Genomic DNA, 14154 nt, shown 5'->3' with positions numbered 1-14154 from the left:
GTTTATCGGTTTCGTGTGTGTGTTCGGTTTCGTGTGTGCGTTTAATCCTAACAAGTGGTATCTAGAGCTTAGGTTCAGATCACGCGAAGAACACGTTGAACCAGCCGAGTCGCCGCCAAACCATCCAGCCGCCGCCACCTTACTGCGCTAGGGTTCCGCCGCCGCCTACGGTTTTCCGATCGCCGTTAGGGTTTCCGCCGTCGTTTCGCCGCTACTAAACCCAGCCCGCGCGATCTGCGTTTTTTTGTTGGTTCCGTTTGAAAGCTGTAAGCATTGTATTGTTCGATTCCAGGTTGTCTCTTTTGTTTCCGCTAGTGGCGTTTGAACAGAGAAGAAAAGAAGGGTTTGTATTATTATTTTTCTCTTGAGATTCATGCCAGACTAGAAAAAGACAAGGAAAAACAATATTATTTTGTTGACAAGGGAGTTCAATGGCCACCAACTTTATCCAGATTGTTTAATTTTTTGAGAGGGCCTAGCACTTTAGACAATAAACAATTATTTGGGTAAAATTCATATATTTTCTTTGGGACGAGATCATATTTTGCAAAGTACGAGCCAGGAACGCGTTAATCAAGATCCTATTTTAGTTGAATAATCGTTGTCAAGTCAGAAGAAGCGTTAAAGAAACGGAGAACCAGTGCCAACCGCGTTTGTCAGGTTTTATCGTTTCAGTTTAAAGTTTCAGTTTCTGATTTTCAGTTCGATATTCCGCTGCGTATAAATAGGTTGATTTTTTAACAGAGTTCAGTAGAACAATCGTTAAGTTCAGGCTCGTGTTGCTGTGTCTGTCTCTGTTTTATCCAGTTTTTCGTTTTAGTCATTGCCATGGCAGAAGACGGAAAGGTTTCGATACAGAAGTTTGACGGACAGAAGTTCGGTTGGTGGAAGATGCAGATTGAGGCACTACTTTGTCAGAAAGACTTGGATGTAGTACTTGAGGATGAAAAACCAGAAAAGTTGTCAGAAGCAGATTGGAAGAAGTTAGACAAGAAAGCTAGGGCTTGTATTACATTGTCGTTGTCGGAAGATGTGGCGTTTAACGTCATGAAAGAAACCACAGCCCGTGGTATGATGGACGCACTATCCAACATGTATGAGAAGCCTTCGGCAGCGAATAAAGTCTATCTTATCCGAGAGCTAGTGACAACAAGAATGAAAGAGGGTGGGTCAGTTACAACTCATATCAATAATCTTAATTCGATCTTGTCCCGCTTAGTGTCAGTTGACATTAAGTTTGATGATGAAGTTCAAGGCCTCTTGTTATTATCCTCTTTGCCCGACAGTTGGTCGCAAACAGTGACTGCAGTTTGTAGTTCGTCTACAAATATTACTTTCGATGGGATTCGAGATCTGATTCTGGGAGAAGATTCAAGACGCAGAAGTTCAGGTGAATCATCAGGCAATATGCTAGTCACAGAAGGTAGAGGTAGGGGAAAACAGCGAGGCAGTGGGAGCAGGAAGAGGAGTCAGTCTAAGACTCGTAAGGATATTGAATGTTGGGGTTGTAAAGAGAAAGGACACTTCAGGAATCAGTGTCCGAATGGTAAGAAAGAGGTGAACGTTACAGAAGACGACACAGATGACGGGGTCAGTAGTGATGAGGCTTTGGTTTGTAGTGTTGAGAGTAGCGTTGATGCTTGGGTGATGGATTCTGGTGCATCGTTTCATGCTACTCACTGTAGTGAAACGATGAAGAATCTTAAATTTGGGGATTTTGGAAAGGTTCGACTAGCGAATGATGATATTTTAGAGGTTACGGGTATGGGAGACGTTGATTTGATAACTTCAGCCGGTACTTCTTGGACTTTGAAAGACGTGAGGGTTATTCCAAGTTTGAAGAAACGTTTGATATCAGTTGGGCAGTTGGATGACCAAGGGCACGATGTTAAGTTCGGGAATGGGCAGTGGAAAGTAGTCAAAGGGAATCTCGTGGTTGCTCGTGGCAAGAAAATGGGTTCGTTGTATATGGTCGATATGTCACCGAAAGGAGTGGATCCAGTTTTGGTGAAAGACAAAGTCCGGTTCACAGAATCTCGTGGGCAGAAGAAGGTTCGTTTTGCAAGTAACAAACCCAGAGCCAAAGTGAAGATTCAGGATGAACGAGCTAGGAAGGTTAAATCAGTTGGGGGACATCGTGACAGTGGGAGCACAGGTCGTGTTTCAGTTACAGTTCCAGGTCGACAGTGGATTAAGAAAACCAGTATTCCAGCTGTAAAAGTCTCTCCAATGAATTACTTGCTGAATATGGAGAGTGTTTGTTCTCAGGTTATCTCAGGATCCGGTAGTTCGTTACAGTGGGAGCCGGTAGGGACAGAGAATGGGTCAGGGGCAGTTTCAGCCGTGACTGACGTGTTGGAACTCCGGGGAGCTTCAACGGGCCTTCAGGTTAATTGATGAGAAGGCGGTGGCAACTAGAAGAAGTTTAATGTTCAGATTACAGAAGTACTATCAGGAGTGCAGACGAGAGTACTCAAGGCCTCCGAGTGGGAGATTGTTGGGTTCGTAGGCCTTGTTGGCCCGGTTTATTATATGAAGTCAAAAGAGGAGACGGGTGTGGGCGGTCGGGCCCAAGCCCGGCCCGGTTTAGATTTCTTGCATAATAATTTACTAACCCTAGTTCAGTCTCTATATAAACAACATTATGTACTTGTAATATTTGTCACTCAATAAAGATATACCTAGTTGCCACCCGTGGACGTAGGTCAGTTTAGACCGAACCACGTTAAATCCTCGTGTTCGTTTATTGCTTTCGTGTGTGTTCGGTTTCGTGTGTGCGTTTAATCCTAACAGATACAACTTATATTCACAGGTGGATTCAAATCTAATTTGTGACAGTTGATGCGTCAAAAAAGATTTTGAGGCATTTTTTTTGGATAATTTTAGTGAAAACTCACGAGACTCGCTAATATCTTGCTAACCATTCGGACTAGTAAAATGTTGTTTATACCGGTCGCCTTTTTAGGGGTGAAAGGCGTAAAGCAGTGAGGGTTGGGTTTGAACCAAATTTGTGACACGGTTGATATGATTTTATACTTTGTGCCGAATGAGGAAGATTTTTAGCTGTGGGTTGAATTTTGTTACAATTTCAATGATTTTCAAACTGTTTTATCTTCGTTTTTGTTAAATATCCAGCACAGTAAGGTTAAACCCATTTACCAGTCGGTGGTTAAAAATTACGATTGCCTTCTTATTCAACGGGTGTAAAATGTCTGTTGCTGTTTAAATCAATGAATATCATTCATTCAATCATTCATAAATGGTTGTAAGGACGAGTTTGTCTCCCGCTTCATTGATTTAAACAGACTTTTTACGCCCGTTGGATAAGATGGCAATTGGAACTTTGAACCATTGATAGATAAATGGGCTTTAGCTCAATGTACTTGATACTTAAAATATAAAATTCTAAGATTAGAAGTATTTAGATAAGAAAGATAAAACAGTCTGAAAATCGTAAAAAATACAAGCGGCGCCTCCAAAAAAGGGGTTGAAGGGCTGTTGAAAACTTGAAGGTTAACCGTAATTTAAGAGGAGATGAGTCGTTGGAGAAGAAATTGTAAGAGGAATTTAGGATACGATTCAAGTTTGTTCCTTGGTTTTTTCACTTGTTCCTCACCAGTCACCAATGTGGGACGATTTCTCACTTGTTCCTTGGTTCTTTTCATTTAATTTTCATAGCTTTCACAGCTTCAAACACACAACTTTGAGCACCAATGTCTCATTCATGTTAGCTCCTTTTCGAACACCATTAGGCTCGATGCTAAGCACTCACAACACAAAACCCAAACCAGATACTTAGCACTTATATTAACTGCAAATCTGCAATTACATATAAATATCTATATTCGATCATTACAAAAATCCTATGTGTCGCTGCTCTCTGGTTGTTCCTTACTCTCTCTCAGTTTCAATCCACAAGATTGCTTGGTTTGTGATTTGAGACTTCTCATGCGTTTGACCCGAATTTGCGGGTATGGGTCTCACGAAACCCAGATAGTCCTTAAATGAGTTATAACATTTCATTTATTTGTGAAATCCTTTCATAATCAAACAATAATTTTCGCGGGTCATGGGTCTTTACCAAACCCGGATAACCCTTAAACAGGTATAAATCTCATCTATTTGTGAAACTTTTTCATTATCAATGCCTAATTTAATTTCTCTTTTCTACATGTTCTGTCGTTCTCTGTCGCTAGTTTATCCTTTTCATTTACCGGTTATTTCCGATTACCACGCACCGTCGTCAACCTCCCCTCTCATGCATCAACAACCGTCGTCACATACATCAACCGCCCTTTTTTAATAAGACAAATATTTGTAATCATGTTTGTTCGTTTAAAAAAATTAACATGTTCGTTTTCGTTTATATTAGTTCGTTAAAAATTTAATAAGCATACATCTCAATTGAAAGAGCCCAAGTGTTAAAAAATATAATGAACCTAACAAACACAAACACACAAACACACGTATTTAATCATTATAATCATTACAAAGTATAAAATAGAAAAACAATTAAAAACAAAAACCTAAATAAACTCGCATAACTAAAATTCTAACAGTAATAATAATATATAATGAAATACAATTAAAAACACAAGAGAAAGGCCTACTTTTATAGTTTCGTATTTCATATTTATGATTTTATCTATAAGTTTTTTTTATACATTTGTGTACTTTTCAATTCCCTTTATTGATAAGAAAAAAAAAACAAAATGTACTCTTTTAGCCTCCATTCCCTTTATACATAAAAAAATACAAAATGAATTTTATTATACCCAAACATAAATCATTAAACAATAATAATAATTCATGGTCTAGTCTCTTTTAACCACTTTGACCTTTCTATGTTAGTTACGTGTTGTGTTGACTTTTACTTCTCTTTTACCACGTGATTATATCCTGACCATGAAAGACCAAGGAAGCAAACCTTTCACGATCTTGACTCATACTTTTCAAAACATATATCACGTTCCAAGATATTATTATTATTGTTATTATTATTATTATTATTATTAATAAATGATCCATAATTTCTCTTCTATAAATATACCAAATCTTACCAAACAAAACTCACACAACAATCAATCATGGCCACCAACAAACTTCACTTCCTTCTAGTTCCTCACATAGCCCCTGGCCACAGCATTCCCATGATAGACATGGCCAAACTCCTAGCAAAACAACCCAACGTTACGGTCACAATCGCCACCACGCCTCTCAACGTCACTCGTTATAGCGCCACACTAACCGAAGCCATCAAATCCGGACTACCCGTCCGTTTCCTTGAGCTCCCATTTCCAGCAGCAGAGGCTGGCTTACCCGAAGGATGTGAAAGCACGGATAAGATCCCGAGTATGGATTTTGTCCCAAACTTCTTGTCTGCCATTGGCATGCTACAACAAAAGTTGGAAGAACGTTGGGAAACGCTAAACCCTCGTCCGAATTGTGTAATTTCGGATAAGTACATGTCTTGGACGGGTGATTTTGCGGATAAGCATCATGTTCCTAGAATCATGTTTGATGGGATGAGCTGTTTTAATGAGTTATGTTGCAATAATTTGTATGTTTCCGAGGTGTTTAAAGGTTTGCCTGACTCACAACCATTTGTTGTCCCGGGTTTGCCTGATAGGATTGAGTTCACAAGAAGCCAGCTCCCAGCCGAGTTTAACCCGAGCTCAGTTGACACGAGTGAGTTTCGTCAGCGTGCTAGGGATTCCGAAGTGAGGGCTTATGGTGTGGTGATTAATAGTTTTGAGGAGCTAGAACAAGAATATGTTAATGAGTATAAGAAGCTAAGAGGGGGTAAAGTTTGGTGTATCGGACCGTTATCATTATGTGATAGTGACAATTCGGCTCAATCTCAAAGAGGAAACATAGCCTCGATCGATGGACAAGAGTGCTTAAACTGGCTTGATTCTCACAAACCCAACTCGGTAATCTATGCTTCTTTTGGCAGCCTTGTGAGGATTAACACCCCTCAACTTATTGAGCTTGGGTTAGGCCTAGAAGCGTCAAACCACCCGTTCATTTGGGTGATTAAATCGGTTCATAGAGAGAAAGAGGTCGAGGAATGGTTAACGGAAAGTGGGTTCGAGGAGAGGGTTAAAAGTAGGGGGTTTATAATCCGAGGGTGGGCCCCACAAGTGGTAATATTGTCCCACCCTTCAGTTGGAGCGTTTTTAACACATTGTGGTTGGAACTCGACTCTAGAGTCAGTTTCTGCGGGTGTTCCCATGATCACATGGCCGCAGTTTGCAGAGCAGTTTATTAATGAGAAGCTTGTAGTGCAAGTACTTGGGATTGGTGTTAGTGTTGGAGCTGATTCTGTTGTTCACGTGGGCGAAGAAGATCGGTTTGGAGTAAAAGTTAAGAGTGAGAGTGTTAAGAAGGCTATTGAGAAGGTTATGGACGACGGGATTGAAGGAAACGAGAGACGGAAGAGAGCTAAAGAACTTGGAATAATAGCTAATAACGCGATACAAGAGGGAGGGTCTTCGCACTTGAACTTGACCTTGTTGATTCAAGACATAAGGCATCATGCAAACAGTTTAAGTTAAGGATTGTTGATCTAACCAATGGGCCAGGTTGAAATATATCATGTTGGGTTGAGTTAACACATACCTACAGGCTACAAGTGTGTAACTTTTTTTTTGTAAAATATTTTTTAGTTATATACGTGATTAATCTATTCAAATGTTTGAAATAACAATACATTCAATTGATAAACCTCGGTTTAGATAACTTGAGTTGGGTTACAAATCCATATGGTTTGGGCCGAACACAATAACATAAATGGGTTAGGTTATCGTAAATGAGCCACAACACTTTGATTGCGCAGAATACTTCTTAATGTGTTACACAAGTAAGAGCAGAGGTGCACAAAAAACCCGAACCTGGAACCGGACCAAAAAAAAAAACCGGAACCGGTTTTTCTAAAACCCGGGTTTTTAATACCCGAACCCGACCCTATCCGTAGGGTACTGATAGCTACGGGTACTGATAGGGTATGACTTTTAATGTTGAAACCCGAACCCGAACCCGTACCCGATCTAAACCCGATAATACCCGAAACCCGGTTCTAGGTATACCCGAAACCCGGTTTAAACTACACCCGAAACCCGGTTCTAGTTATACCCGAAACCCGGGTTTTTTGCATACCCGAATCGGATTTTTTGCATGCTAGGATATTAGTGCTTGTTCACATGTTTTTGTGTGGCTGTCCACAGATCTATAGTCGTTTTCCGACGGATCTTTTTTGAAGCACGTATATGATATAAATACTTGTTTAGAGCAACACCTTTTAATATACCAAATAACAACTGAAAACACATAAAATATATGTTTTTTTGTATCATTGTTTAGTTGTTTATGTATGTTTGAATGAACCTTGAAGTTTGTATGCAAAAAAATGGAGTTAGGATAACAAAATGAGGCAGACCCGTTAATAGAAGAAAACTGTAGAAAATAGGTTTTTTTTTTAATACCCGGAAAATAGGGTATTCAAAACCCATAAAACGGGTTTTTTTCAGTACCCGAAAATAGGGTCTTCAAATACCCGGGTATTGAAGACCCGGTTCAATACCCTACCCGAACCCGGTACACAGGGTATGGTTTTTCAAGCCAATACCCGACCCGAACCCGACCCGATTGTTACTAATACCAGATTTTTCAATACCCGGTCATACCTGAACCCGGTTTTTATAATACCCGATTTGTGCACCTCTAAGTAAGAGTCTAAAACATGAACTTGGACTTTTAACTAGTGTAAACTAGTTGGGAGGTAACTATATGGTTAAACGAGTTGGGCTTAGTTTACTAACTAAGGTGAATGGGCTGAGTCATTATTATTAGTTAATATCGTTTTTTTACGACAACCTAAACTACTTCTAAACTATAAACCTTTTTTCTAAACCAACTCCATACTCAAGGATTGAAGTGGGACTCCCCACCAAACTGGCATAATCCTCTACCATTATTGGATAAGATTCTCTAATGATTATGACCAAGTAAAAGTATTGAGAAATCGTGTAAAGAATGTTATCTCTTAAATTTAAATCGTGTAAAATATTGGGAAGCACCGGTAGGGTTTGGTTTGCTGGTTTTACCCAACAACTTTACCTATCCATTGTTTCAAGAAAAATTGAAATATGATTTAAATTAAAGAAGATGAAGGTAAAAGAATAGTTAATTTTGTTTAAGTTTGCTGCAAGACAATTAAATATATTTCAGTTTTTGTTTAAACAATGGACATATAATGTTGTTGGGTTATGTTGGCTTTACAATAATGATATATGCATTTATTAATGTTGGTTTTCTTTTAGATTGGTAGAAATTAATTGTGTTACCATGATTTTATTGGGATACAAAATGGATGAGGTTGTTAGTTTAATTTGGTTTAGTTTGCTCGATTTATCCAAGGGAAGGGAAACATTATTGGATAAGATTCTCTGATGATTGTGACTACGTAAAAGCATTAGGAAATCGTGTAAAGAATGTTATCTCTTGAATTTAAATCGTGTAAAGCATTGGGAAGCACTGGTTGGGTTTAGTTTTTTGGTTTACCCAACAACATTACCTATTCATTGTTTCAGGACAAACTAAAAATGATTTAAATTAAAGAATATGAAGATAAAAGAGTTAATTTTGTTTAAGTGTACTTTGCTGCAAGACAAAGAGTAGTTAATTTTGTTTCAGTGTACTTTGCTTCAAGACATTTAAATACATTTCAGTTCTTGTTGAAACAATGGACATTAATGTTGTTGGGTTTGATTGGCTTCACAATAATGATATATGCATTTATAAATGTTGGTTTTCTTTTAGATTGGTAGAAATCAATTGTGTTTTCAAGATTTCATTGGGATGCAAAATGTGTGGGATTGTTAGTTAAACTGGGTTTAGTTTGCTGGTTAAGGGAATGAAAGCATTATTGGATAAGATTCTTTGATGATTGTGACTAAGTAAAAGCATTGCGAAATCATGTAAAGAATGTTATCTCTTGAATTTAAATCGTGTAAAGCATTGGGAAACACTATTTGGGTTTAGTTTGCTGGTTTTACCCAACAACTTTACCTATCCATTGTTTCAAGAAAAACTGAAATATGATTTAAATTAAAGAAGATGAAGGTAAAAGAATAATTAATTTTGTTTTAGTGTGCTTTGCTGCAAGACAAAGAATAGTTAATTTTGTTTCAGGGTTCTTTGCTACAAGTCATTTAAATATATTTGAGTTTTTGTTTCAACAATGGACATGCAATGTTGTTGGGTTTGATTGGCTTTACAATAATGATATATGCATTTATTAATGCTGGTTTTATTTTATATGGATAGAAATCAATTGTGTTTCCATGATTTTGTTGGGATGCAAAATGGGTGGGGTTGTTAGTATAATTGGGTTTAGTTTGCTCGGTTAATCCAAGGGAAGGGAACCATTATCGGATAAGATTCTCTGATGATTGTGAATACGTAAAAGCATTGGGAAATCGTGTAAAGAGTGCTATCTCATGAATTTGATTCATGTAAATAATTGGGAAGCACTAGTTGGGTTTAGTTTGCTGGTTTTACCCAAAGAATAGTTAATTTCGTTTAAGTGCACATTGCTGCAAGTCATTTAATATATTTTAGTATTTGTTGAAACAATGAATAGGTAATGTTGTTGGGTTTGGTTGGCTTTACAAGAATGATATATGCATTTATTAATGTTGGTTTTCTTTTCTATGATTATATTGGGATGCAAAATGGGCGGGGTTGATAGTTTAACTGGGTTTTGTTTGCTGGTTTTATGCAAGGGAAGGGAAGCATTATTGGGTAAGATTCTCTGATGATTGTGTCTAAGTAAAAGCATTGGGAAATCGTGTAAAGAATGTTATCTCTTGAATTTAATCGTGTAAAGCATTGGGAAGCAATAAATAGGTTTAGTTTGCTACCCAACTACATTACCTATCCATTGTTTCAACAAAATCTAAATATGACTTAAATTTAAGGAGATGAAGGTTAAAGAATAGTTAATTTTGCTTTAGTGTACTTGCTGCAAGACAAAGAATAGTTAATTTTGTTTCAGCGTACTTTATTGCAAGACATTTAAATATATTTTAATTTTTGTTGAAACAACAGATTTATAATGTTGTTGGGTTTGATTGGCTTTACAAGAATGATATATGCATTTATTAGTGTTGGTTTTCTTTTAGACTGATAGAAATAATTGTTTCTCCATGATTTTATTAGGATGCAAAATTGGTGCGGTTGTTAATTTAATTGGGTTTAGTTTGCTGGTTTTATCCAAGGGAAAGGAAGCATTATTGGATAAGATTTTCTGATGATTGTGACTAAGTAAAAACATTGGGAAATCGTGTAAAGAACGTTATCTCTTGCATTTAAATCGTGTAAAGCATTGGGAAGTGTTAACTGGGTTTAGTTTTCTGGTTTTACCGAACATTACCTATCCATTGTTTCAACACTAACTGAAATATGATTAAAACTAAAGAAAATGAAGGTAAAAGAGTCAATGTTGTTTCAGTGTACTATGTCACACCCCATTTTAAACTTAGGCGTGTGACTCATAGTTGGTACCGTTTTTATAATTAAATCAGAGTTTTGGTTTATTAGCGGAATGGCGTGGATATAATATTAACGTATTTATATATACTCAAAACACGGGATTATAAAAATACACGTTTAAAGTTTACAAAAGATATATTGTTCCTTAAAACCACCATTTACATTTAATAAAACAAAAGATTTATCTGAGCCATCAGATCGCCTAATGGCTACTTCGTTCCCAAGAACCTAATCTTCATTACCTGTAAAACAGTGAATAAGTTGACGCAAAAATATTTTATCTACTTAATTACCCCTCGAGACATAACTTGGGTCTCGGCCCATCATGGATTTGGAATAATCAAGTTAAAAAAACTAAATCACAATTATAAACTTAAGCTTAACTCGAAACCGCTCAGCAAACACTGCATCGTTCGAGATTACTTAGCTACCATCAGTATACATATGATTCCACTCTATCGGATATTACTTAGGTCCGGCTCGTCATGGCGAAGGCATAACCAGATGTGGCGCGGTGTCACCACCGTATAATCACATATGAAAGGATCCAGACAAAAGTACACGATAGCTTGAGGGCTAGAGATTAGTTTTGTTTATAACGTTTTAGAGATACATAATCTCATGTAATCAACTTAATTGACTCGATTAAACTAGTTATAAAAGTTTGGGGCGTATTCACATTTTGTTTGATCAACTTCACTTCGCTGATTGAGTTTGTCTTTCTTGTTTTCTCGGACCTATAGTACGAGTATAACCATTTTTATTACTAGATCAACGATCTAGCTTAAGACCTTTAGTCTTATTCGCATATTCTTTTACCTTGATTATCTTTTCTTTTTGAACCTTAGTTCAAATCATCTTTTTCTTAACACTACGTTTCTTCTTCTCGAAGAAATGTATATTTTCTTTATTTAAGAAATTAAATAATATTTTCATTATTAACACATAATTATTTATTATTCATATCTCTTATTATATTTTTGTTTGTTTATTCTTTTGAGGTATCGAGTATACTCTCGACTAGTGTCTAAGCTTAATTTAATATTATAATAATATTTTATTCGGGCAGAACCCTTACCTTGAATTGCTTAGTAATCACCTAGATTCTTGGGCAACACTTCCGCACACGCACGCTTTTCGAGGTAATTTTGACCAACTCTTTTGGCATGCAAATCGAGGCGAAGTTGGCGGTCGCCGGGTCGTGCACGTACTTCGAGATAGAATGCCGGGTTACTTTTCGGTGGCACAAACTTCGAGGTATCGTCGGTGTTGGGCACGGATAATGAGGCAGTGAGAGAGAATTATAGAGTGAGAGTAAGGATGGATGATGAAAAATGAAGGTTGGTCGCCCTATTTATAGGGTTGATCAGTTGACCCGTCGTGGTACGCGATGGGTCTTGAAAATGATCCATCATGTATCGTGATGGATCAGGCGGCCGATTTTTCAATATAATAATCCATCGCGGTACGCGATTGACCTTTGGTAGGCCATTGCGTATCGCGACTAGCCTCGTCGCGTCACCAGTAGCCTTGCCACGTATGCTACGTGGCCTGACACTTGGTGCCATGTGGGGACACGTGGTGGAACACGTGTCTCGGTCTATCAGACCACCGCGATGACGGGTTGATTTTGGCTGATCGCGTATCGTGACGGGCATGCGAAGTGCAATGTGCGCCATAAAAGCGCTACATTGCGCCCATCGCCCGAGCGCATGTGTGTTGGGTGCTTCGCACCCTCCGCTAGGACCACTGGTGCATGCATATCATATAAAAATATTACTATGAAAACTCTTCTCCTTATAAAAAGCTTCCAAAAGTTTTCCACTTTCAATGCAAGATGAACTTTATTATCCTTATTTAAACCTATGTGAAGTAGTTCCATTTTCTTCCTTTCTATGTGGGATGGATTTCATTCCCCCCATTTCCTTAATTATGGAATTCTTCCAATTTAATATAATCTATATGTAAGGCCAAAAAGTGTGGTTTGCAATATCAAATTACGAAAACCGTTAATTATATTATGGTCAAGAAAATAATTAAAGCCATCGAGGAAACCGGACACGAAACGAGTGCTTCAACATGCGTTTAACTTCAACGGGAGGGGATCTTCTAGAATATGTTTAGCTATAAATAGGAAACTTGTTTTCTTCTATAGTGTGTGTTTTGTAAGATGTAAATCACCACCCAAGGGGAGCTCACCTTGGGTGGGTCGGTTCTAGTTTAATGTTATTAATTTTTTACCCATTACGGAGTCGTTCACTATACTTATTATCTTTATATTTTTGTCCGATCGTTTGATTTACCACACCCGTCTCGACACGCTTATCGAGAGCAAAACCGTTCGGTGGTCGTTTTGGGACATACACTATATATATTATTCATTTACCATATTTATTATTAAAATATTTTTAGGTCTTTCTATTTTCAAAGTTGACATTTTTAACCCAAAATAAATATTGTATTTTTTTGAGATATTACATACTTTGCTACAAGACATTTAAATATATTTCAGTTTTTGTTGAAATAATGGATAGGTGACGTTGTTGGGTTTGGCTGGCTTTAGAGTAATGATGTAGGCATTTATTAATGCTGGTTTTCTTTTAAATTGGTAGAAATCAACTGTGTTTCCAAGATTTAATTGCGATGAATAATTGGTGGGATTGTTAGTTTAATTGGGTTTAGTTTGTTGGTTTTATCCAAGGGAAGGGAAGAATTATTGGCTAAGATTCTCTGATGATTGTGACTAAGTAAAAGAATGGGAAATCGTGTAGAGAATGTTATCTCTTGAATTTAAATCGTGTAAATCAATGGGAAGCATTAATTGGGTGTAGTTTGCTGGTTTTACCCAACAACATTACCTCTCCATTGTTTCAACAAAAATTGAAATATGATTTAAATTAAAGAAGATGATAGGAAAAGAGTTAATTTTGTTTCAATGTATTTTGCTGCAAGACAAAGAATAGTTAATTTTTTTCAGTGTACTTTCCTGTAAGATATTTAAATATATTTCAGTTTTTATTGAAACAATGGATAAGTAATGTTGTTGGGTGTGTTGGCTTTACAAGAATGATATATGCGTTTATTAATGTTGGTTTTCTTTTAGATTGGTAAAAAACAATTGGGTTTCCAAGATTTTATTGGGATGGAAAATGGGTGGGGTTGTTAGTTTAATTGGGTTTAGTTTGCTGGTTTTATCTAAGGGAAGGGAAGCTTTATTGGATAAAATGTTATGATGATTGTGACTAGGTAAAAGCTTTGGGAAATCATGTAAAGAATATTATCTCTTGAATTTAAATCGTGTAAAGCATTGGGAAGCATTAACTGGGTTTAGTTTGCTATTTTTACCCAACAACATTACCTATCCATTGTTTCAATAAAAACTGAAATATGATTTAAATAACAGAATAGTTAATTTTGTTTCAGTGTACTTTGGTGCAAGACATTTAAATATATTTCAATTTTTGTTGAAAAAATGGATTGGTAATGTTGTTGGGCATGGTTGGCTTTACGAGAATGATATATGCATTTATTAATGTTGGTTTTCTTTTAGATTGGTAGAAATCAATTGTGCTTCCAATATTTTATTGGGATGCAAAATGG

General features: G+C 37.0%; 1 pseudogene; it reads left to right on the top strand.

The window, feature by feature from the left end:
* Positions 1-5086: 5086 nt before the first annotated feature.
* LOC143618882 (UDP-glycosyltransferase 73C4 pseudogene) lies at positions 5087-6581 on the top strand (annotated as a pseudogene).
* Positions 6582-14154: the final 7573 nt, after the last annotated feature.

This window comes from Bidens hawaiensis, unplaced genomic scaffold (assembly GCF_021521415.1).
Source record: "Bidens hawaiensis isolate Kalapana, Puna unplaced genomic scaffold, B.hawaiensis_p1.1 tig00002343_1, whole genome shotgun sequence".
NCBI classification, from domain to species: Eukaryota; Viridiplantae; Streptophyta; class Magnoliopsida; order Asterales; family Asteraceae; genus Bidens; species Bidens hawaiensis.
This window is presented reverse-complemented; position numbering and strand designations above follow the sequence as displayed.